Source organism: Notamacropus eugenii, chromosome 4, assembly GCF_028372415.1.
Source record: "Notamacropus eugenii isolate mMacEug1 chromosome 4, mMacEug1.pri_v2, whole genome shotgun sequence".
NCBI classification, from domain to species: Eukaryota; Metazoa; Chordata; class Mammalia; order Diprotodontia; family Macropodidae; genus Notamacropus; species Notamacropus eugenii.
The window spans coordinates 376,635,816-376,661,041 of record NC_092875.1 but is presented as its reverse complement, the minus strand read 5'-3'; the positions used below and the strand labels follow the sequence as shown (position 1 = coordinate 376,661,041).

At 34.2% G+C, this 25,226-nt stretch overlaps 1 protein-coding gene across 1 annotated transcript in view; it reads left to right on the top strand.

Annotated features, from left to right (window-relative positions):
- Positions 1-1,843: 1,843 nt before the first annotated feature.
- CDH12 (cadherin 12) overlaps positions 1,844-25,226 on the top strand; it is a 686,747-nt gene continuing 663,364 nt past the window's right edge. The window contains exon 1 of the mRNA XM_072605471.1: positions 1,844-2,288. The gene's annotated coding sequence lies outside the window, so the exon portion shown is untranslated. The remainder of the gene's footprint in view (positions 2,289-25,226) is intronic.

The window sequence follows — 25,226 nt, the reverse complement described above, 5'->3', positions numbered from 1 at the left end:
ATCCAAAATTGCTTATACATACATAGATATACTATAAATGTTTGTGTACATATACATATGTGTGATATATGCACATGCATGTAAAAAAGCAATTTATATACCTGCGCATGTATATATGTATCTGTGTGTGCATACATAACTACCATAGAATATTAAAGATATTTTTCATCAGTATTTTTTCAAAGATAGTCCCCCTATTCTTATAAAAAGAATAGTAACCATGTTCCCTCTTTACTATTTATGTTTTGGCTGTCTCAGTTGAGAGGTGGAGGAAGTCTCAAGTAGTCATTTTTCAAGTGGAACTCATTAATGCTAATCTTTAATTGAATAATGGTTCTCCTGTTGAGGAGGAAAAAGTGCTTGTTCTTTCTCCGCAGGAGGGCAGGTGCCCATTGAGGAGAGAATTTCTTCCATTCAGCTCCCAACCTCAGCCAGCTGAGGGAGCAAGAGACCTCCTCTGTAAATTGAATTGTCTTAGTCCTCCTTACTCAAGATTCTCATGATTACAACGTGTACTTTAAGTTCAAGAATCTGCCCTATTTACAGTAATTCTCAGTTTATAGGAGGTTTTGTGTTTTACAGAAAGTCCAGTTGAACACTTTTTAAAAAATTAATGAGTAATAGATTTTTAAGAAAATTTGAGGTAACCAGTTTTTGTAATAAATATGACTAGTTTACTTTAGTGTTCCTCTCTTTGAATTAAAGTTATTCTAGGATATACACATAGAAACACAACTATAGTTTAAGTGTGTGTGTGTGTGTGTGTGTGTGTGTAACAACGATAAACAGTGTTACCAAGGCAATGCCATATGTCCCAAGTGTGATTGGCTTGGAAAAATAGAGGCGCTGAACATTTTGGCATCATTCTGAGAGGACATTCACCAGTTATTCTTTCTGGCAATGAAATTTTCTCACCCTTAAGACATGCAAATGACTTTTTTCATCTGTTCTTTTTATGTTATTTGCATATGTTTTTTTTTTCTCTTGTTAAAGTTAGCACTAACAAAAATTAACCATTTGGTACTCCTACATTTAGTTCATTCCCTCTTTTTTTTTTTTGTTTTAAAGAGACACATATAATCAGTAAACTGGTCATTTTAGATTTAAGACATACTAAAAAGCTGTCAAGTGGGCAACAGCAAAAGGTCGACTGTGGGGTAGGTTTTAACAAGTGGCTGCTACTACAGAAACTAATTATCTTAAGCAGTGTGTCCAGTTTTTAGAGGCTCCAACAAAATGTCCCGTTCATTTTGATTAGTGTAATGTAGAATGTTAGCAGATTCCTTTATAATAATAGAGGGGATAATTTAGTAAGTTTCAATTATTGATTATCTTGGGCATCAGAAATATTTAATGGAATAATGTAACCATTTCTTCAGTTTGATGTTCATTCATTCAGTCCCCAGTTTTTAGAGACTCTTTTTTGAGAATAAACAAATAATCCTGTCGTTGTGTACGTGCGTGCGTGTGTATTTGTCAATGTGAAGAATAGCCAGGTATACTTTGTTGTGTGTTCCTTCATTTTATAACACAGAAAATTGTCCTTGTTGAGTTGACAGGCTTGCTAAGGTCCTTTTACCTAAACAGAGGTCAAAGTAAGCATCAGTCTCTAGGGTTAAAGGCGCACAGGAATCCCCTTTTATCCTTTTGCCTATAAGGGTTGAATATTTTGAGGTTCTGTCTAACAAATCAGCTCCACCAGTTTCTTAATTGCTTGGCTGTACTCTGTGTCTAGTACTTAGGCACCTTCAGAAACAGCATGGGAAAGCACATTTGTTTAAGTCCTCACATGGTTAACATCGCGGGTAACCTCCTTGGAAATTATAGCCTGGGCTGCAGCTCATCCATTAGTCTGGAGAGGACAAGATTCCCAAGTGGCCCTGGTGCCTTTTCCAATTCCCTTGCGACCCACCAATCCTCTCAGTGCTTTCCCTGCATGCAGGGAGTGTGCCGTGCTAATCAGGTCAATGATCATCCCCCAGCTCAAGGGACATGACAGGAGCCTATCACAGCACTTACTGGGTCTTCCAGACCCGAGCACGTTTGCGGAGAATCTCATGTTAAGAAACATTGCTTTGGTCCTCACTTACTCACTGGGAACCTCTGAGGATTTCAGCTTATCTCTCTCTCTCTCCTTTAGACAGCAAGGAGTTCAGCATAAACAGGAAAAAAGCAGCACAGCATGCCGCTACCTGGAGGGTGTTGACTGAAAACTTAGATACCCCCACCCCAATCAAGGTTGATTTGATTGATGTCTCAGCTCTATCAAAGGCAAGATTTCAATTAAGGTAAGTGCTTCTTTATCGGGGTGACTGCATCGGCATCAGGCTGAATTTCTGCACTGAAAGTTCTGACTGACTAAGCTGACATTCATTCTGCACTGCAGCAAGTGAATGTGTTTGTGGCAGTAAAAGACTGAGTTTACAGGCAAGTGTCCCACAATGAGAAGTCTGGCTTTTAGAGAGTGAGCTTTTTTTTTTTTTTTTTTTTTTCATGCCTCCCTGGGAACTCTCACATATTTTGAAATTTCATCACCTTTGGGTTCAGGGAGAAATAAAGGGAAATAGGAAAAAAGGTTTGGGAGACACTTTCTTCTCTCTTACCTTTTTAAAATAATCTGTTTAGGGGATTGCAGAATGCAAAGGTAACTTGATTTTCATTGAAGTGTTTTGTTCATACCACATCACAAAATCTCCTGCTTTACAAACTCCAAAGTTAAATGAGATGGAAAGAAATTTTGAAAATGGTGAGTTCAAGGATCTGTGAAATTTTACAGGTTACCCAACATCACTGAAAGAATGAATTTGACTTCTGTGAGAGTTTTAAGATGACATAATTTTGAAGAGTTTCCATTTAAAAATAATAAAAAAAACAAGCAAAAAATATTTTTATTTGAATGATCCAAAAAGCACATCTTTAACTATCAGAAGGAATGTGATATTATATGAATGTTTGTTTAGCTTCAAAGCTAGACTTAACTTTAATGAAGGTGAGAGAGGCAAGAGAAGTTACAGAAAAGAAATGAACTGATTGCTGAAATGCTTATGTATGAAGAAAAAGAAAAGGAACTGAATATTAAGTGATTTCAGGATGGGATTTTAGATTGTCTGTTTTTTCAAGGGAATCTTGAATGCTTACATTTGGGATGTTTATTAACTTTCAACCTGCAATGACCTGAGTTTGTGTCTATGTTAAGGCAATTTTATGTACATAGTGAAGGCAGTATTGTGGTAAGTTTAAGGTAATAAGCTCTTTCATCTTCTTTCATACCTATCACCCTGCACAACTTTACCTAAAATAGGGAGAAAACTGTGACAACTTGTTCCCCTTTTGGATTAAATCACCTCTCTAGTTAATTGTTTTTTCTAATTTGCACAGATTATAGAAAGCACTTTTATAATGAATTTAGTGAAGGTAATGTATTTTTCAATAAAGCACGCATGTATTCCAACTACCTTGTTTTTTAATATGAAAAATTGTAACTGCATATATTATCATTATTATTATTATTATAAAAGAATTAAACAGACTTCTTCATAAAGAGGATTCAAAAAAATAGCAGTCTTGGTTTGTTTTATTTCCAATTAATTTTTATATAAATTTAATGCTAACTCACTAATTCTCATATAGATATACAGATAAATCTATATTGAAACTTTTCCACATGGTCCTAGGATGGGAGTACAGGATGGTGTATGTGTTTGGAGATGAGAAGAGGATAAGCACATAGGAGTTTTCAAGCATCTCCTCTAGTTTTCCACAGCAAGGAACCCTTTGTATTTCAGAGTTTTGCATCACCTTCCCCAAATATCATACATATGGATTTGGGACAGTTTAGAAAAGGTGTCAAACGCTGGCTGTCTTAATGGGCTATCACTGTCCTGTCACAGTGGAGACCATTGCAATTCTGCAGGCAATGCATTTCAGACTGATGATGTTACTGACTTCCAATTCCTTCTCCACAGGAATAAGACATTTTCAAGAGTCCCACAGGTACTGGTTTGTACTTGTTGGTGTGTCTCTATGTTTGAATCTAAAGCCCTGGGCATGTATTATTTGGCTCTATCTTCCATTTCCCCCAGGGATATTGTTTCTCAACTCATTCATGAGGGAACTTGACAGGAGAGTGTGTAAGCTTTTTGCTCTAACTGTTGCCTTTGAGCCTTGATTCTTTTGGAAGTTGTCCTAACAAGAATACAACAATATCAACATTGAAAAGTTTGTTGATTAGAAATCTGCTTATTTCTGAAAATATTTCTTTTTTTTGTTAGGAATCTTAAAATCTAAAACTGACCACAGTCACATATTCTATGAAATTCCATAAAATATATTTACTACACATGGCGTCATTAGGTACCCTATGACTTGATTAACTCATATTTTTAAAAAGAAATCTTATTTCATGAAGAGAGGAGCAAAACTAGAAATCTCTACTAAGATACATTACTGTTGCTAGGAGAACCTGACCGAGAACACCCATAAAGAGATGGGTGAAAAAATGGAGTAGGCAAAGTTTGTCTTTGGCCCATTGTAGGTCTCCAAATTTGTGTGTGTGTGTGTGTGTGTGTGCGCGCACGCATGCGCGTGTTTATATGGGAAGGCATTTAAACCTGAAATAATGGAATTTTAATGGTGAAACAGCAGGTGGTTTAGTTGATATTGGGGGGGCAGTGTGACCTACCTAGCTTATGCTCCAGTAGCTAGGTAGGAGACCCAGTCACTATAAAGAATAGTTGAGTCCTTTGTGGCAACATTTACTATGGTGAACTCTTCCAATTTTTGACAATGAAATTCAGGAACACTTTGACATTTGTTTTCTAGTGATGGTGTTAATGTAATCTCAGAGTTCTGAAATTTGCTTTCTTCATGGTTGAGACAGGTGAAAAGTTTCTTTTAAAATATGATTTTGCTATCTTCAGTACTTGAAACAAACATACACTTAGTTTGTTCTTGGTTTCTGAATGAGATTGGTGTTCAGATCTTTGCCTCAAGCAAATTCTGATTGCTTCTGACAAAAAAGGCAGTTTACTATCTGGGCAATCTCTATTGAAAATTAGTATCCAATACTCAGTCTCTGGTTTGTTTTTTTTTTTCCCCAAGAGAGGTTAACATGCATTCAAGTTAAAATAACAGAAAAAGTAGAGCTATATAGATATAATGCAGCTTATATTGAAATGAGAAACACTTTGCAATTAAAGGAAGATAAAACCAAGTGTTGCTAGTGGTAAGGGGTAACCACAGAATTCGAAAAGAAAAGGAATGTAACAGTGAAAATTACATTTTAGAAAGGAGATAAAGAAAACAGATAGAAAAGGAACCAGTCTACTGCCATTATCCCCAAATATTCCTTTGTCTACACAGGGTGATTTGTGTTTCCATCATCTTCTGATAGCTCATCACATTTAGATGATCCATGATAGCTGCGCTGTGCTCCATGAGATGACAAAACACCAGTATCCATTCTAAATTGTTCTTAATTTCTCATTTATTTCTTGATGGCCTGTCTACCCTGTGTTTACCACCGTGAAAGATTAAATAATCTCTACCAGAAACTGTGTGCTATTGGCTCTCAACTGTACTGGAAAGAGTTGAATTATTTTTGGGGTCACACACATAAGAGGTGTAAATTATTCATGTTTTCATCCTGTTCTCTGGTTACTCAGAGAGTTGCTTGGGGGCATGAGAGATTAAATGACTAATCCAAGTTATCCAGCAATTATATATCAGAGGAAGAATTTGAACCCAGGTCTTCCTGACTGAGAGGGTGAATTCTCTATACGCTACCCAATTAAGCTTCTCAAAAGGCAACTCTCTTAAAGCCAAAATTTGCAAAGAAGATCCTAGTGCTTAACCCAGAGGTCTGTCCACAACAATGAAACCACAAGTCTAGTAAAATGATAATTATAAATAATAACTAACTGTCTAATAATTATCATAAAATATTAAAACAGAAAATACATCATGCATGTCAATGTGTTTTGGGGTGGTTGTGATACTTATGTTATACATGTTTCCTTGTGTTACCTATTAGTATATTTGTTGATCAGTCACTTTTCAGTCATGTTCAATTTTTTGTGAGCTCATTTGGCAAAGATGCTAGAGTGGTTTTCTATTTCCTTCTCCAGCTCAGTTTATAGATGAGAAAACTGAGACAAAGTTAAGTGACTTATCCAGGATCACACAACTAGTAAGTGTCTGAAGTCAGCTTTGAACTCAGAAAGATGGACTTGACGCTATCCATTGTGCCATCTAGCTGTCCAGTATTTTTGTTGTATCATAGTTATATAACTGAGGTTAAGATAGAACAAATTTTGTGGGGGTATTGTTAGCCTCAACCTCCAAAGAACTAAAACTCGTGCTAATAAGTAAAAAAAAGTAGTAGTCATGCACCAAAATGGTACTTATGAATCAGGGAGCCTTCTGAAATTAGTTTTCTCTGACCCCTCCGTGGAAATGAAAAGGACATCTTCCAGTCAGTAAATAGCTCTATCCTGAGTAGAAGCCTGTCTTTCTCTGACCACTGCTAAAGAAACAGCCTCTGCTGACATTGCTTCTTCACAGAAGAAGATTTGAAATTTTAGAAGCTATCTACTCCAGTTATCAGACAGTCAGGTTAATTGATTTGAGGGAAAAATGAGAATGTATGTGAGTAAGGTGTGTATATCATGTGGGGCAGAGGGAGGTGAGTTCTAGAGAGAAAAACAGAGTGAAGTTTTGTCTCAGGTTCTCATATTTAATTGGCAGGGAGGCGGGGTCAGACAGTCTGATGTTAGAAGAATCATTTGGTGGATATCTTGTGAGCATTATTAGTGATCTTCCTATCTTATTAGAAAGACCAAAATAGCATAAATAAATATGACTTTTCATCCATAGTATAAGTATTTTGCAGTGTCTTAAACATTTCTTGGAAGCAATCTTATTTAAAAGACAGAAATGAACATTCCATTTCTCATCATTGTTGAACTCTTGTGATCAAATCTCCTGAGTATAGTTTTTGCCAAAGTTACTAATTACAAAATAGCCAAGTGAGAGTATTATGGCCTAAATTTTGGCTCACATAATGAGCCACCTTATATCCACAGCAAAATGTAGGCCATTTCCCTATCCCCCTGACATCTGTTTTTATAAAGTCAGCATAACTTAAAACAAAATTCATGGATAACACTTTTAACCTACTGCTTCAATTTAGTGAAACATATCTGACTCTCTTTGTTTTTGTTTAAAAAGCTTTGAAATTACTATTATTTAATTATAACATTTTGTCTTTATGAAAAACATTTAAGCATGCTCTGATTTCCAGAAAACGCACACTGAACTGATGTTGGCAATCCTCTGTGCAGTATGGTAACTCTGTGTATAGTTTTCGAGTGAGAATTAATCATTTTTTCCTTAAAAAAAAATTCACTGGCTGAATATGAAATTGAGTAAGGAGATTACAATGTATTTTACATCCATATACAATTTAAATATAAATTCAAGCAAGTTATAAATTCAACCTGAACTTCAGAAAACTTGAAGGTTCTCAGTGAACTGTCTGGAGTTTTGCAATATTGATAGCATATGTGTATCTCCTCTATTGTCCTATTGGATTTTGATTCTTCTGTCCTACTTTGTGATACTTCTGCTTCCTACTGTGTTCCTCCTTTCTGTTGTTCACCTCTATATTAAATAGTGAGCATATATTGTTTTGACTGATAGGAGACAATGTGATGGAAAAGCATCAAGAATCAACATTGCTGGATTTGGAGGCAGAAGACCTGAGTTTGAATGATATGTGTGCCAGCTAATGCTTGTGAGACCTTTGGCAAGCTATTTAACCTTTCTATGTCTCAGGTTCCTAATTTGTAATGAGAAAATTGGATTAAATGACACGTAAATTTCCCTTTAAGTTCAACTATATTATCCCATATCCTTTCTAGATCCAAAAGAATAATCTAAGATTTCTTATGTTTGAGGAAAGAGGAGTTCAACATAAGGGAATATTGTAAATAATGGAGTTTTATTCCTTCAAGTGTCCAAACTATAATTTATTTTAATCACTTTTCAAATAAACTTTTATATAATAACTTCTTTTTCTTGTTGAACGTAATACACTGAACAGAGTTTATGTTTTACTTAATGACTTGGAGTTGTTGTAAACAAGCATTACTTTATGTTGTAATACAATGATGTCTTCAGATTCAATATATTTGATGTCTCTTTGCTCTGAAATTGAGTAAATATACAGTGTTATGCTTTGTGAACTCTTCTGTTTTTCCTATCTCCTTGCCTTCCCTCATTCTTTGCTATGGTGAATGTTATAGATTGAAACTCCTTCCCTCTCCCCCTCTTCTCATATGATGATTCTCATCTGTTGCTAGTGTATCTCTGCAGGAAGGCCAAATTTGCAAAAGTCTTGGCCAAAATAAGATTGAAGAGGCTCTATGCAAGGAAAGGTCTGAGGAAGTGTCTTTTGAGTGTATGCACTGTGTGACATTCATTTCACTTCTTCGAGAATTTTATTGGGTCCTTCTGAGATCTTAATCGTTTTCCAAATAGTTGAGGTACTATGTGAGTGAATTTTTACCTACTTGTTTTCAGAATAACTCTCACAAAAGAATGGTCCTATGACCATTTATCAGGAGAATCTCCGTTACTTCCATTTTTCCAATTTAAAAAATTTTAAAAATGATACAAATTGTAGAAATTCCACATAAGGGACATATGCAAATTTACCTAAGTGGTTACATTACAAGTCAACAAACAGACTTATGTCTCCAAATTATATATGTATAGAGATAAGTTTGCCTTCTTATATATGTCAATTTCACATAGTGTGTTGGGAAAGAAATCCTTTAAAAGCACAATTTATGAAATAGAAAGAAAACACCAATCCTAAAATGTTGTAATTCAAAATAATGTATGTAAATACATAGAACTATCAGCTATACCAATGTCTTTTCAATCTTCCCTGTTCTATGATATTTTATATTTAGTTTTGTGTTGCAGTCATGTTTCAATTTGTATTGATAACTATGAACCTGTAGACAACATAAAACATGCATAATACATACCAAATATTCCCTCCTTTAAGGGAAGATCTATTTTTGGTAGAGTCAATAGAATCAATATGCATGAAAATAGCTAATGACCTTAGCCAGGCATGAAAAGTCGTCCATCATCTAATTCCAACACAGATTCCTAGTCTTAAGTCACTCCACTTTCCTGCTGGAAGGGGCCTCAGAGTGTATGTTCTGGCGTAACTCTTTCAGTTTACAGATGAGGAAATTGAGATCTAGAGAGACTGAGATTTTCCATGTCACCAGGTAATAGAATCAGCCTTGGGACTGTCATTGGTGTCCTCTAAATCCAAATTCTCTTTCCACTCTACGAGAGCTCCTCTATTTGCTACTTCTATAATTTTCCACACCAAAATATCCTATCTATGACCACCACTCCCTTATATTTGTTACCTTCCCATCAAAATATAAGTCGTTTTGGGGGCAAGTGCTATCTCACTTTTGTATTTATGGCATCAGTATTTAGCGCAGTACTCAACACATGGTAAACATTTACTTTATGTCTTTTCATTTATTCTTCATTTGTATAATGTTGTATTTTTCTTATATATTTCTAATTGCATTATAATTATTTGTTTTCATGGTTTTTTTTTTCAGTAGAATATAAGTTCTATGAGGCCAGGTACTCTAGTTTATAAAGCTTTCTATGTCTCTCAGTACCTGGTGGTAAATATCATATCTGCTTAAATCAATGAATAAATTTGGGTTGTAAGTAAAACATTTAGTTTGGAAAACAGAAATATTAGGTATAAGGTAGAATAGTTTGAAAATTGTTGGCAGGGAATCTGGAGAAAGTATGATGAATTCAGTTTCAATCAGTCAGCACTTTTTTTGAGTGCTAGGGTATATGCCCTGTACTGGGAATACAAAGACTGAAATAACCCTACTCATAAGGTACAGTTGCACTGGGCAGAAAGAAGGGAAGGGTGTATAAGACTAGAACCACAGCATAAGCCAAAGTACGGAATCAGAAAGAGATATGACCTATATAAGATACAGTAGAGACAGGGTGGTATAGTGGAAAGCGTGCTGGTTATGGAGCCAGAAGACCTGATTTTAGATGCAGTCTATGATGTCTCTCTTCTTCATAACCTTGTAAATATCACCTAACTTTCTCTAGACTTTAGATTCCTCATTGGTACAATGAAGGGGATGGATTTGTTGGTCCCTGAAGTTCCTTCAAGATCTAAATCTATTATCCCATGACTCAATTGGAGCAGAAAACCCATGTTTTGGAGTAGTGAATGTGAGGGGGAAGGGTTGAAAAATAAGAAAGGTCTAGATTAGAGGGATCTTTAAATTCATCTAGAGGAATTTGGATTTTATGTGGTAGGCAGTTGAGAGTCATTGTAGAACCCTGAGCATGATAGTAGCATGATGACATGTGATTAAGGAAGATAAACAAAATAGTATATGGAAGAAAGAAGTGAGAGGAAGGAGGACTAGATTAAAGCACACCACATGGCTGGCTATTGAAATATTATAATTGTGATATGTTTAGAGCCTGGCCTAGAATGATGGCATAGAAAATTGATTAAAAAAAAAGTCACTTCTTGCCCATCTATATGTGTAATGATTAAGTAAACATCTTTTCCAATCCGTTTTCACTCCCCACTGGTGCCAAAGATGTACTGAGATTATGTAAAACCATTAGAGATTCCTTACTGCGGAAACAGCTTGTTTCGATATTTCCAAAACATGTCAAGGAATTATTTTTACTCTACTAGTATGCCATCCTATTAGTATAGCACATAAGTTTAAAAAAATTATAGCTCAATCATGTGGCAAACTGCATATCTTTATGTCAACAAAGCGAAAAAAGTGCATCTGTGTTTATATTTTTCTATTTTGTAATGATAAGTATTGTGATGGAGTAGAAATATTACTGTACTTGAAATCAAGAGACTTAGGTTCCGATCCCATCTCCAACATATAACTACCTCTTGCACATGGGTAAGTCACATAACTCTGAGGTCTACTTTCTTCATTTTTACCCCAATAGAATGTAAGACCCTTGAGGGTATTGGGGTCTTTTTTGTTTGTTTTATTTGTATTTATATCACTAGTGCCAAGAAACTGCTCAGTGTCCTAAGAACATAGCAAGTCCCACATGACCTTGGAACACTCCAAATGGTGAATGACTGTTTTTTGCTTGATGAATTTCTGATAAAATTTATACTACCTAATTCTCAGGATTTTGCGATCAGATTTTGAAAAGTTTAAATATTATATAATTGTGAATAATTGGTAGTAATTAGTTGATCTCTACAGAAAGATATTTGGAAAATCTAAAACCCTTTAGTTATCTCATTTGACAATTAACACTGATGAGACCCATAGTTTGTAGAGTGGAAAGAGATCCGGACTTGACATCAGAGTGCCTGGCTTGCAGTCTTTGCTCTTCCACTTACTAAATGTATGACCTTAGACTTCTGTTTTCTGGGTAGGTTTCATGACCTATAACATGAGAGAAAATCAGTTCAAAGTCTATTATTCTTTCCTGTGATCTCATATTTCAAGAGTGTGATTATACCAGTAAGGGCATTTTCTTCACCAATATAGATTGCAGCTCATGAGTATCTTTATTCAAGTGACAAACTAGTGATAAAGTGTAGCTTTTGGTCAATATCTACTCAACTTTAATAATCTGAATGCTTATATTTGGCAAGTATCCTATTGTGAATCTAGATTTTAAAAAAATTCTAACGAATTTAAGTAGAAAAGACCTTATATATACCTAATACTTGCTAGGGAAAACATAAAAGCAGTGGTAGAGTTTAAAAAAAAAAAAACTGAACAAAAAAAAATCTAGGAGAAAAAAAGAAAAAAAAATTCCCAAATCAAATTTTGTGCCAAGGATAAGCAAAACATAAAGTGCAGGAACCAAAGTAGAATTTTCAGCAGGATAAATCTTGTTGAGCATACATTTCTATGTGTTTTGGGGTATACTTTGTTTGCAAGGATGAAGTTTCTAGGTTCAAGCTAGATACAAGTTCTACAGGTCCAAGTGAAGGATGGGCCCTCAGAAAGCTATCATCCCCTGTAATACCTACAACAGTAGCCATACTTTCTTATCATCCTTTCTGAATTAAAAAAAAAAAAAAGGTAAAATAGCAAAAAACAAACAAAGAAAAGATCTGCTCCTGTAAGAATCTAACCATCAGCTCCAGTTCTTACTGGGTTACTTAAGTCCAGACACACATGACCAAATTTATTATAATTTTTCTTCTTAAAAGAAAAATAACTTTCAATCCTTTGGTACAGTTTATAACTCAACAACAGGCCTTTAGTAGGCTTTATTTTGAACACCATTTCCTTTTATAAGGATTTGCCATTTTACCTTTAATGACTCAGAATTATGTGTAAAGATAATTGATTCTATGGATTATTATTTATCATCTGTGTATTCCATAATACACAATCAGATTGAAATTTATATTTTAAATAATGATTGGTATGTTATCCACATCTATTCTATTGTTTGATTTGGCTTTAATGTATTTTTTTTGTCCCAATTTCAAAGCAAGGCAAAACAAACAAAAAAACCCAATAGTTTCTGAAAATTCATCTTGGTGATTCTTTCCTGGAAACACTTTTGTAAAATCAGTGATTAATTAGGAGATCTATTTCTTGACTCAGTAGTCAATAGAATGAGAATCCTGAAGTTATTTCTTTATTTGAAGAAAGGTGGAAGAATCAGAATGTTGTGCTTGCCTCATAATATGAAGTAGATAAGTAAGTAGCTACCTTGAAACTGGGTTAGTGTGGGAGACAAGAGACTTGGTTTCTAATTCAACCACCATGGATAATGTCATATAATCTTGGTAACTATTTTACTTTTCCTCTATGTGAAATGAAGGTGACTAACTCGTCTCTAAGGACTACTCCAGGTTTGAAGCATTATAGGTTATGTAATAACATTTTTCAGATTTAAAACCAAAATAATAAAAATCACTCATATTTTCTGACAGTACTTTAAAATTCAGAAAGTGCTTTATATACATTTGATCCTCACAATAGCCATTTGAGATAGTTAGCAAAGATATTACTACCCAGTTTTTAAATGAGGAAATTGAGACTAAGAGCAGTTAAGCAATGAAAAGAGTGTTAGATTTAGAATCAGAGAACCTAGGTACGAATTCTGGTTCTTTCACTTGCAACCTGTGTGACCATGATCAAGTCACTTATGCTCTTGGGGCCTTGTTTTTTTCAACTTTAAAAATGAAAGGACTGAATTAGAATCAAGTCAATTGAAGTTCAACAAGAATTTATTAAGTGCCTACTATGTGTCAGGCACTGTGTTAAGCACTAAGGTTACAAAGAGAAACAAAAACAAGCCTTGCTCTCAAGGAGGTACATCATGCAAACAACTATTTATAATTAAGATAGATTTAGATTCATATATAAATATAATACATATGTGTATATGTATGTGTATAATTTCATTTGATAATCAGAGGATAGGCTCCTATAAAATGTAACTGAGATTATGAAAGGTAAATGTTCATCCTAGTCCTTATAATTTTACAGTTTCTGACCCTGATTACCATTCCTTTCTTCTGGACACATCCTCTGCCAACTTATGACACAGCATTGTCTCAGATCTTTTATTTTGTCAGGCTCTTTGTGATCATTATCCTCATCCTGTCCACTAACAATACGTATGATTCTTCCCACTTCATCTTTGCTAGACTGGCTTACACTCATCTCTTCCCTCAATGTACTCCTTGCCTTTGTGATGTCAAGGCTTTTATTATCATCTCACATTTTCATATCTAACCCCCAAATCTTTGCCTTTTTGACAATTGGTTGTTAACTTTTCAGTTTGGTATATCTAATTGGTCAGAAACCCACCCTTTTTCTAAATGTCCCTATTTCTATTGGAGGCAACACTAAGCTTTCAGCCACTCAGGTTCAAAATGTAGCCCTGCTTTATCCGTACTTCTTCCTCAACCCCCATATCCTATGAGTTCCCAAAATTTGTAGATTTTACTTGAACAACATTTTTTCATCTATCCCTTTCTCCCCATCCACCCTAGTCCTCCTTATCACTTCTCACCCCTACTGTTATGACTGTGTGCTGATTCTTCTACCTGCCTGTAATCTCACTTTTCTCTCATTTGTGCTCCACTTGGCTGCCAAATTGATATACCTAGAACACAGATCTGATCATTTCAAACTGCTGCTCAAAAAACATCACTAACTGTTGATTATTTCTAGGATCAAATACAGTTTCTTTAGCCTAGCATTTAAAGCACTCTTCAGTTTGCCTCCCTTCTCTTTCCAATTTTATTTCTACATTCTTTCTTTTCAAATTGAAATACTACCTATTGTTATTAAAAAAATCTCTTGTATCTGAGTATTGGCACAAATGGTGCTTCTTATTTGGAAAGTGTTTCCTTTTCTCTTTATAAACTCTACTTTGTAAATTATTCTATTTTCATTTTTAAAAAAAGTCCAGGTGCCACCTCCTGTATGAGACATTTTTTCTAATTTCTTTTTCCCACCACCTCTTTTCCTTCTGAAATTACTTTGTATTATTTTGTATTAATGTTGTATTTCCTTATTTTTATGTACCTTGTGTCTCTGTAATGTCTCCCTTGTCTGGATGTCTAGGTCATCACCCAGAGTATTGCCTTTTGTAAAATAGATATTTAGTAACCAGAAAACATAGTTTACTTAACTGAAGGTGAATATGCTTACACATATCGCTACAAGTCAAAGATCACACAGCTTTAAGCAGTGGAATTCAAACTCGAGTCTTCGGATTCCCAGCTAATTACTGTTAAGCATAGTTACTGAAATTCTCTTGGGGAAGCACTATGTACTTTTTACCCTACACAGTATACCTTGAACATTCATACAAGAGAACCTATACTCGATGCAAGCCATGGTCCACCCAGGCTAGTAAACAAACTTTGGCATTTCCTAGGGGAAATTTTTGGGAAGGTCACGATTATCTGCTGAGACACCTCAAGATTAATGACTTATTGTTTTCTCATGTGACAAAGATAAGTCGAAAGTGTATACATTCCATCTTTGATAAATTTTCTGTGTAATTTGTATGAAGTATTGAGGAAAACACCAATGAAGAATTGCTTCTATTAGTAAGACTATAAGTATACAATGTATAGTTATTTACCTTATTATCATTGCTTTTCAGTTCTAGTAAAGTTAAATATACTTGCAATCCTTGGAATCATTCTTTTTATATTGTGACCTGTCAATCATCACTTGCAAAATTGTAAACAAAGCAGTAATTTTCTGACTTTCTTTAGAAATTAGAAACATTTTGCTACCTACATATCATTTTATATACATATATATGTAGTATGATAGTATGACCTTTTATTCTTACTTGAAAATGATATAAGAAGGAAGAAAACAAACATTTATGAAGTACCTAGTAGATGCCAGGCACTGTACTAAACTCTTTACAAATGGAAAATAGGTGCTATTATTGTCCCCATTTTATAGGTAATGATACTGAAGCAAAAAGGAGCTAAGTGGCTTGCCCATAATCACACAACTAGTAAGTGTCTGAAATCATATTTGAATTCAAGTCTTCTTGTTTCCCAGCTTAGTGCTCTATCCATTGTACTACCTTTCTGCTTCTGATTCTGCCCACCAATGGTAGTGGTAATAAATGCATGATGTATCATATAATAAGGCAGCTAGGTGGTACAGTGAATAAAGTGCCAGGTCAAGAGGCAGAAAGACTTGAATTTAAATCCAGCCTCTGACTTTTACTAGCTGTGACCCTGGGTAGCTCATTTAACACTGTTTTCCCCAGTTTTGTCATCTATAAAATGAGCCGAAGAAGGAAATGGCAAACCATAGCACTCCTATATCTTTGCCAAGAAAACCACAAATGAGTTCATGAAAAGTAGGATATGACTGAAATGACTGAACAACATTAGTGTGAACCTTAGTGAATCCTCCCTTCAAGTATCTTGTAGAAATATAGACCTTTTGTCTTATGACATTTAACTATATGCAACCCAGATTAGTTTCATGTTTCCATCTCAAAATGATCAAGGTCATTGTAAGTGAAGATTACATCTGAAAAGAAGAATAGGACTTAAAGTAACAGCTTAGTCTGATGTTTTTAAAATTCTTGATACAATAGAAACCTTGAAGTACATAGGTTTGGCATGTCAAACGCTGCTTCCAGCTGTGGTATTTTGACTTCATTTGGGGGAGCTGGCAGCATGGATTTTGTGTTTCCCTAACTGGTCTCAAAATGTCAATCCTCTGAATACTCTGTCACACTTCAGAGCTCAAAATACCTTTCAGGTAGTTAGTGAGTAAAGATTCAATCTTGTTACAATAGGCTTCAAGGAACTGTTCACTTTATTCTGCGGTGCTAGAATTTAGTTGTATCAAATATTTAATGAAGTAAGTGGAGCATGGACTGCGACTGGAATTTCATTTTGTTCCATATAGATTTTCACTGTAATACTATTTGTGGCAGCAGGATTTGACCTGTAAATAAATGGACATTTTAAAATAGAGTGTCTGTAGTCCTAAAACCCCATAAGAGTAATTTTGGTCTCTAAGAGTCTAAATGTCTACAATGCAGCCCTGAAACTTGACAAAAAAGGAAAAATTGCATCTTACTTTCCCTGAAAATGTCTGTTATGGTATGTAGGGAAACAAGGAGTACATAAAAATGCCACTTTGTATAATGCTTCCTTAATAGCTAAAGTAGAATGTGAGGGATTGATTTTAAGTTGGCCCTTCCCATGCATCCAGTACAGTTCCTATGTTCCATATCATAAAGAAATTCAATTGATTCCACCAGAGTTTGATTCTGGTATTTTTAATGACAACATGGAAACAAAAGTCAGATATTTATATATTTTTCTTCTGACGAAGACTCAAAATACCTTTTTGAAAATCATTAGCTATTGTGTAGGGGATTCCTTTTTTAAAAAAAAAAAATCAGCATTTCTACACCCAATATTCATTTCTGAAAAGGATAATATACTGTTATACTCTGAATAGTAGAGAAATCATTCATTTCTAGGCCAGTACCGGTGCCACTGTGCATTAGATATCACACAGTACTCTCTGTCAGTTAAGTTCCAGTCACCCTCTCTAATCTCTGAGCCTAACTCCATGAAATGTCACACCCAGCGTGAAGATGTCTTCAAAACTAGGTGACCCCCAACAGACTGCCATAACATTAGTTGTTAAATAGGCTTTTAAGAGTTGCCACTAATTTTTTCAAACATGCATTTCCACCATATTCACTTGACATACCATGTAGATTTCTCAATCACTGTCTTCTAATGAACAATAGACAAAATTGCAAATGTGTTGTAAAGGTCACCAGTTTTCAATCAGCTCTTTTTTCTGTATAATAACTAGATGACATTTCTCATTCCATTTGTGATCAATGAAGATGCATATTTTAACTTGCAAATTTGTTCATTCTAAAAGCATATTTCCTTTAGCTTGGGCTTATTTTTTTTTCTTTTGCCTAACCAGATATGCCCAGTCCAAAAGAACCATACTAATATTTACAGCAGCATCTTTGATCCTTGTAGAAAAACAATGTGAAGCAAATGAAAAAAAAAAAAGAGTTATGTGTCACAAGCAACAGAGAAATGCATCTTTTCTAATCTCATTTTTAAAGAATAGCTATGCCATTATAGTTAATATTACTATAATTAAGCTACATTTGATACCTTCTCCTTTATACAAAATGAGGTGAAAAGTCCTAAAAAAATCAATGTAAAATAAAAAACAAAAAAGCATTTCTTTCAGGAAGCATTTCCCTCACAGATATTTGGAAATTATTTCCCCTAGAACCATAATCCTCAAAAGGAAATTGCAGTCCTTGCAGAAAAACAGACTGGGTCAGATGGGTCTCAGTCTCTGGATTTTTCCAAAAACTTTCACAGGGAACAAATGATGTTTTAAATAGCTTGTCAGGAAAAGGAACTGATTTTTAATGCAGATCCACCAAATATAATGTCTTTCAGTTGCATCAGTACCCCCGAAGGCAAACATCTGAAATGCAGAGAGAACCGTAATATCAAGATAAATGTTGTGACTTGTATCTAAGGAGAAACATAATATAAAGATAATAGAGAAATATCTCTTGTCAGAAAAAAAGTAAACAGGTTTATTGTGCTACTACTCTGTATCTCTTCAGAAGTCTAATTAGGCATCAGGTTTTCTCTCTACTCAGTGTTGAATTTTTTTAAGACATTTTAAAGAAAAGGAACAGGCATATAATTATGCTCCCATCTGCATGTATTGTAATAGGGATATGATACAAAGTTGGGCTGGAAGTAAGCTGGAGAAATGAAGGAAAACTCTTTAAGGGAAAAACATTTTTTTAACCAAGTTTTTTCAGAAAAAAAAAGAAAGTAAAGAAAACCCTGTGAAACACAACTGTTGTGATATGATAGTGTAAATTCCCTTAAATCAGAACTAATACCTTCTGTATTTGACAACTTTTGTTACTACTGAAAAGCCCAATCCTATCAAATGACTCAAACCTCTCAACTTCCTTTTTCCCTTTTCTTGTCACTACTTCTCATCCAATATGGGCCTTTTCCTCTGCCACTTTTCTCTGCATTCTATCCAGAAATTTATGGCAGAAGAATACCAGAATCAACAAGGGGAAAGAGCTGGGAAATGGGATCGAATGGAGAAGTGGGGCTATAGGGGAGCCTCGTACATGCTGCAGAGGTTTTGATAGATAGTCATCCCAGTCCAATAGGAATGACCCAAACTTAAACACAGAAATACTTTAGGGAAAATATAACCTGCCTTCGAAAGTTTATTATAAGTTTTGAAAATAAACTATTTTTTGCTTTCTTCAAATGTGTGGGCATTTTAGAGATAATGAAAGCAAACCACTCTAACACTTACAGGTGCTTATCACAGTGTGACAGGGCAGTGACAACCCATGGAACTAGTATATTTCCATGGCTGACATTATCTCATGTCCCAAAAGTTACTATTGGAAGTGGAAACATTCTTATCATTCCATGGAATAATTATAATTGAGAAGGAAACAAATGCTTATTTGTAGGACTTTCCCAATTGATAAAGTGCCAGACTACAATGCCAGAAGGTACTCATTATAAATCATTAATTAAACTTATAATCAAGTAGCTGATTATAAGTACATCTCAGTCTTGTAGCACCTTATAAGAAATTACTCATGTCAGAAAAAAGTTTTACCTATCTATCTGTTTATTTTTCACTGAAGTCTATACAAAAGTAGAGAAATAATTAAATAGTAATATTTACTACCACCTATCCTACATAAAGTATTACCCTACTTTGGATGATTTTACAAGTAGCTATTTATGTGTATTGATTAAATAGCTTTCTCACGTGAAGCCTCTTGAGACAGGTTTATTGCATGAATAGAAGATTATTGTTTGAATTTTGGTATTTTTTTAACTGAAATAGACTTTTGTATACTACAGCAGGACACAATGCAGGTCACACAAAATCTCTGACATTTTTGGGGGTATATGTTTCCAAGTTGATCTATGTGAGGAGGAATGGTAATTGTAAGTGGTAATATAAAAGGATCTTATCAAGGTCCTTGCAAATTTATGGCTTCAACAATGCAAATGTTATTTTTTGTTAAGGTAATGCTTCTTTATAGTAGAAAGTTACCTTAGAGAAGTGATGGAAAACATGATTCCATAAGAAACATGAAATCTCAGATGGTAGGTACTGAATAAGACAAAAAAAGCATTGGTCACCATGACTTTATAGTTTATTTGTGGCTTTAGAGAACCATAATTTATGTTTTATGAATTTAGATAAGAACAGATCTCTTGATAACCTCCCAATTACTTTTAATTACTGGTAAAAAAAAATCACAACTTAATTAGCATTGGAGGCCCAGAAGAAACATTCTGAATTGGAACATATATGAAAAATTAAACCACCTTCGTAGCTGGAGTTACAGGGGAGATTACCTTCTAACAGTCTAAAATCATCTTGAGAATGTTGCATCATTGTGCATGGATTTCACTTCATTGGTTTAAAAAACTAATTCAATGCTCATTTCAGATAACTATATTACTATATAACTACATAAGTGTGTATATATATGTATAGATACATACATGTATGCATGTATACATATTTATGTGTGTATATATGTGTGTATATGTAGCATGAATTTATATGATAGTTAATACATCATTAATTTAATTCTTTAATGACTTAACCAAAAGGAACACCACCCAACTCTGTGCTCACAATTGCGGTTGTCATTAAAAAATTAAATTAATAATGTATTAACTAAATGTCATGTAAATTCATGCTACAGTGTTAATAAGTGATCACACCAGTTTGACTAGCAGATAACAGCAAGATGTTGAGGGAATGGGACATAAAGCAGCTAGGTACTGTTGAGGAAGGGGAGGGTTCACAACATTCATTAGGTTTTAAGGAAGAGCTTCACGGTGGAACACCATAGTGAATTTTTAGACAGCCTGATCATTCATTGCCTGGATAGCACAAAATAGTAATAGCAAGGAAAGGAGGTCCAAAAATAAACTTTGCTTTATAAATATCTACTTTAACAATAATCTGAACTAGATTTTTCTAGTGAGTAACCATTACTTTAGGAATGTGTACAAAGTCAATAATTTGATAAATGACAGGAAAATTGGGAGAGGGTGTCAAGTGGGATGGTGCAAAGGTGACAAACTTGTCGTTCCTGACACAGTTTCCTAGGAAACAGTTTATACTTTAATATAATTGATACTGCTTGTACTAATATAGTTAGTACTGCTTCTCCTAACAGAACTTTCCAATGCTGACCGCTCTTCTCTTTATTTTTGCCCACTTTCCTTTGATCTTCCTTCTACCAACTGACTGGGCCAGAAGGAGGAGTGAGAAATATGCATTTTTCCCCCATTGCCACTTCCACATGCTTAGTCTGTGATCATCACCTAACAATGTTTCTTACTTTGAAATTCACACTATCTGATTGTATCACATTGTCACTGACAAAATTTCCTCAAATGATATAAAACAAAGAAAATTGTGTTCAGTGACTATCTGATTATCAGTGTCAAGTTAGGTATAACACATTCTGTTCTTCAAAAGTGTTTGCTACTATCGTGGAGTATGGGAGTATGTCCAATGAAGAGGCATTCCTGCAGATAGTGAGATAATCTAGATGCTTCTATTTGCTAGGGATATTGTGCTCATCTCATAAAGTGCTTGCAAATTACAGTGTACTTACTGCTCTTCCCATGAGATCCACCATCACATAAGAGATTGCCCTAACTATGTTCAATAAAAAGAAACAAATGTGCACTCTCTTTTGGCTATAATGTATGGACAAGCCATAGATAGGCGCTTCAACATGCGTGTCTTCAAAAAACACTTCATATCAACAGTAAGCTGAGTTCAGAACTAAACAGAAACGTCAAACTGAATTGCTTTGAGGGAAATTGTGTAGAGCATTTAACAACCTCAGGTTTCTCCCAGAAACAAATATTCATCTTTTCATTTTAATCCAACAATATCTATCCATTGATATCCTCTATGACACATGGAATGTTGCTTTCCTAGGAATTAAAATTTAGGATAACACCCAAAGGACTATGTCAGAGGGCACAAAGAGGCACATGGCACACATAAGACTAAAAAATATTACCAGTGAAATACTATCTAAGAAAAACATTGAAACAATGTCATGAGTGTTAGGTGGGAGGGGAACAGGGTTGGACAGAGAATAGACCAGTCATGTCATTCAAGGTACAACTGATAGCTAATCCCATTCTCAAATTGGATCAATGTGTTGTGAAGAGTTTCAGAGAAAGTATCCCAGCACATTGGGTACGGCATCTGTGCAGAATTTGTAGGTGTATATAAACAAGTGTCTCATAGCATAAGAGGGAATAGATGGATTGCTTTATTACAATTGCTTGCCTTATTGGAGGGAATGCTTACATCAGAAAAATCACAAATGCATTGAACTATGTCACCAGCATTTAATACGCTCGAGGATACTCTCTATCTTACTCAAAGAAGGGGCCAGAATCCCCATAAAAATTGTGAATTAACTACTGATACATAGTTTTTCTCCATCCCCCCTCATTCTCTGGCATCATTTTTTTTCTTCTTTTATAAAGTCATATTGATATGTTTTGTTTTTATGTTACAAACATTTACACATTCTTCTTACTTTGTGAAAGGTCTCACGTAACAAAGTAAAAGAGTTAGGCAAAATAATAATACAGTCTCTGTCTTCTCACAGCCCCTCCATCATTTATCATTTTCCTTGTTTTGTCATCTTTGCCACTTTGATGTATATGAGGTAGAATTTCAGAATTGCTTCAATTTGCATTTTGCTAATTAGTAGTGTTCTGGAGCTTTTTTTTTCCATGTGGGTACATAGTGTAGCTTTCTTTCCTTGAGAACTGTCTGTTCATATCCTTAGAACATTCATCAAATATTTGGGCAATTTTTTCCTTGTAAATTTGAATCTGTTCTTTACGTATCTTGGAAATGAACTTTTTATTAGAGAAATTTTCTTCAAGGATTTTTTCCCAGTTAATTATTTCCCTTTTAATCTTTGCTTTATTTATTACATCTGATTGTGCAAAAGCTTTAAAAATGTTATTTAACCAAAATTTTCTGTCTTATCTTCTGTTATACTCTTTATTTCTTGTTTGGTCATGAGTTTTTCTTCTAGTTATAAATTTGATTGGTATTTTTCCGTATTTCTCTAATTTCTTTATGATGTCTTAAATATCAAGCTCACATACACATTTAGAGTTTATCTTTGTGTAAGTTGTGAAGAATCCCTAACAATTTTTGTCAGTGAGTCAACATAGTATCATATATATCAGTGACTGGACTTGAAGGAACCACAAACATTCAAATCTCTTTTTGCATTCTTGTTTAACTGTGTTTATGTGGGGGTTGCTTGAAATCAATGAGTTTCAGGTTTCTTATCTGTTAAATAACCGTAATGATAACGCTTGTATCTACTACATAACAGTGTGATTGAAATGACATAATGTGATCTGACAACTTTAAAGCACTCACTATATCTAAATGTTAGCCATTATCCTTTGAGACTTCAACATTTCTGCTGAAGATTCTTCTAATACCCTACTTCCTTAGTGTCTCTTGTGGTATTTCTTATTTATGCCACAATAACCTTTGGTTTTGAATCTTTGGAAATCATAGTACTACTTGATTCCCTATTCAAATTGGCATTGGGACAATTTTGTTGTTAAAAAGATATAATTTTTGTGTCCACTTTCAAAATACAGAAATCTTACTTTGCCGCTTCCTATCCCACAACCCTCAGTATCTCTGTACTGCTTATATGACAAAATATAACTTTATTAACCTCTATAATCCGGTTGCAAACTACCTTTCAAAAAAAGTGTATGTGTGTATATGTATATGTATATATATATATATATATATGTATACGTGTGTATAAAGTACATATATATATATATATATACATACGTTTGTAGTCATTAAAACAAAGCTTATTGACAAATATAAGCTTACATGTGCATATATTTTACTTAATACATTTTAATTACTCTCTCCCTGTTACTTTCCCCTTTATTGAGCATATTTTAAAAACCTGAAAAACAAACCCTTTAGTAAATATCTTCATATTCTAGCAAAACCACTTCCGCATTAGACATTCAAAAATATATTTCTCCTTCTGCATTTTAAATTCACCTCTCTGTGAAGAGCTATGTTGAGTGTTTCATCTTTATTCTTTTTGACTTAGTTTATTATTATATCAATAAGAATTCTGAAATCTTTCAAAGTTGTTCTCTCTATTATTCTCATTGTATAAATTGTTTTACTTGTTATGCTTATTTTATCTTCTACCAATTCATAAAAGCTATTCTCAGTTTCCTATGAAATTGTCCATTTCATCATTTCTTATAGTGCAATTATATTGCATTACATTCATAAGCTCTTTCTTTCCTTCGGATATTATGGAGTTCAGCCAGACTGGACTACTAGCTGTTCCCAGTCCATAACTTGCCTGTTATCACTTCTATGTATTCATGTAGTGCATTTCTAAATGCATGAAATATACTAGCTTCATGTATTCCCTTTTCTTCCATTAAGGGTTAGTTCACATGTCATCTCTTCAATAAAGGCTTCTTTATGCTCTCAGATTAAAGTGAACTTCTCTCCTTAAGTGACTATTATACCATCTCGAACACTTATTTACCATATCCAAATCTTACATTATATTATACTTTACCTCATCCCAATTTGTTGTAAGTTCCTTGAGAGACTGTTCCATCTTTTAAAATTCCTAGTGATTCCCAAAGTACTTTATACACAAAATATCTTGTAGTTGTTTTTAAATGACTAGACAAATGAAAGTATCTTCACATATAGCTGTCATAATGGATTTGATGTGATGTGATGTAATGTGAATGCATAGTTTCATTAGGAATACAGTAAAATTCTGTTTAGTTTTCATAGGACTTGAGGGTTCCCTGTTCTCTTATAGTTGTTGTATTTTTATAATTCTACTCTGTCATCTCCCTCGTTAGACTTTTTTTTTCATAATTTCATTCAAAAGTTCCTAAAAATCCAGGACTGGTTTTCCAATAAACTTGAACAACGTGAATCATATTCTGGGACTAAAATGGCCTCTTTTTTGAAAGTACAAGCCTTTCAAATTAAATATAATTCCTATACTTCATGCTTATTTAAAATATGCTATGTTATATATGAACAGTGTCTACTTAGTACATTCTCATTGTGTCTAGTTTCAAAAACAAAAAAATTCTCCAAAAGGAAATGATTCCCTACAGCAAAAAAAAAGCCTAATGCCACTGTTAGGATACATGTTCCCTAGAGCCTTTTTCCAGAGGTTCATTAAATGTCTTGACTGGAGGGGAAAAAGAATAATTATACTAATATAAAAGATTCTCTATATGATGTTATTTGCTCTTGTTTTCTGTAGATTCTGTAAATATTCCTAGTTCTCATAGGCAGCTTGACTAATAGGCTCCCATGCAATCATTTTAACTGCTAACCTAAATAAAATCAGCAATATTCCATAATCTCTCCGTGTCTCCAGTATTTTATTTATTGAAGAAAAAACAGAGAGTTTCTTCACATGCAGATGTTTGGCATCATCATAATAACATTAAACAACGTAAT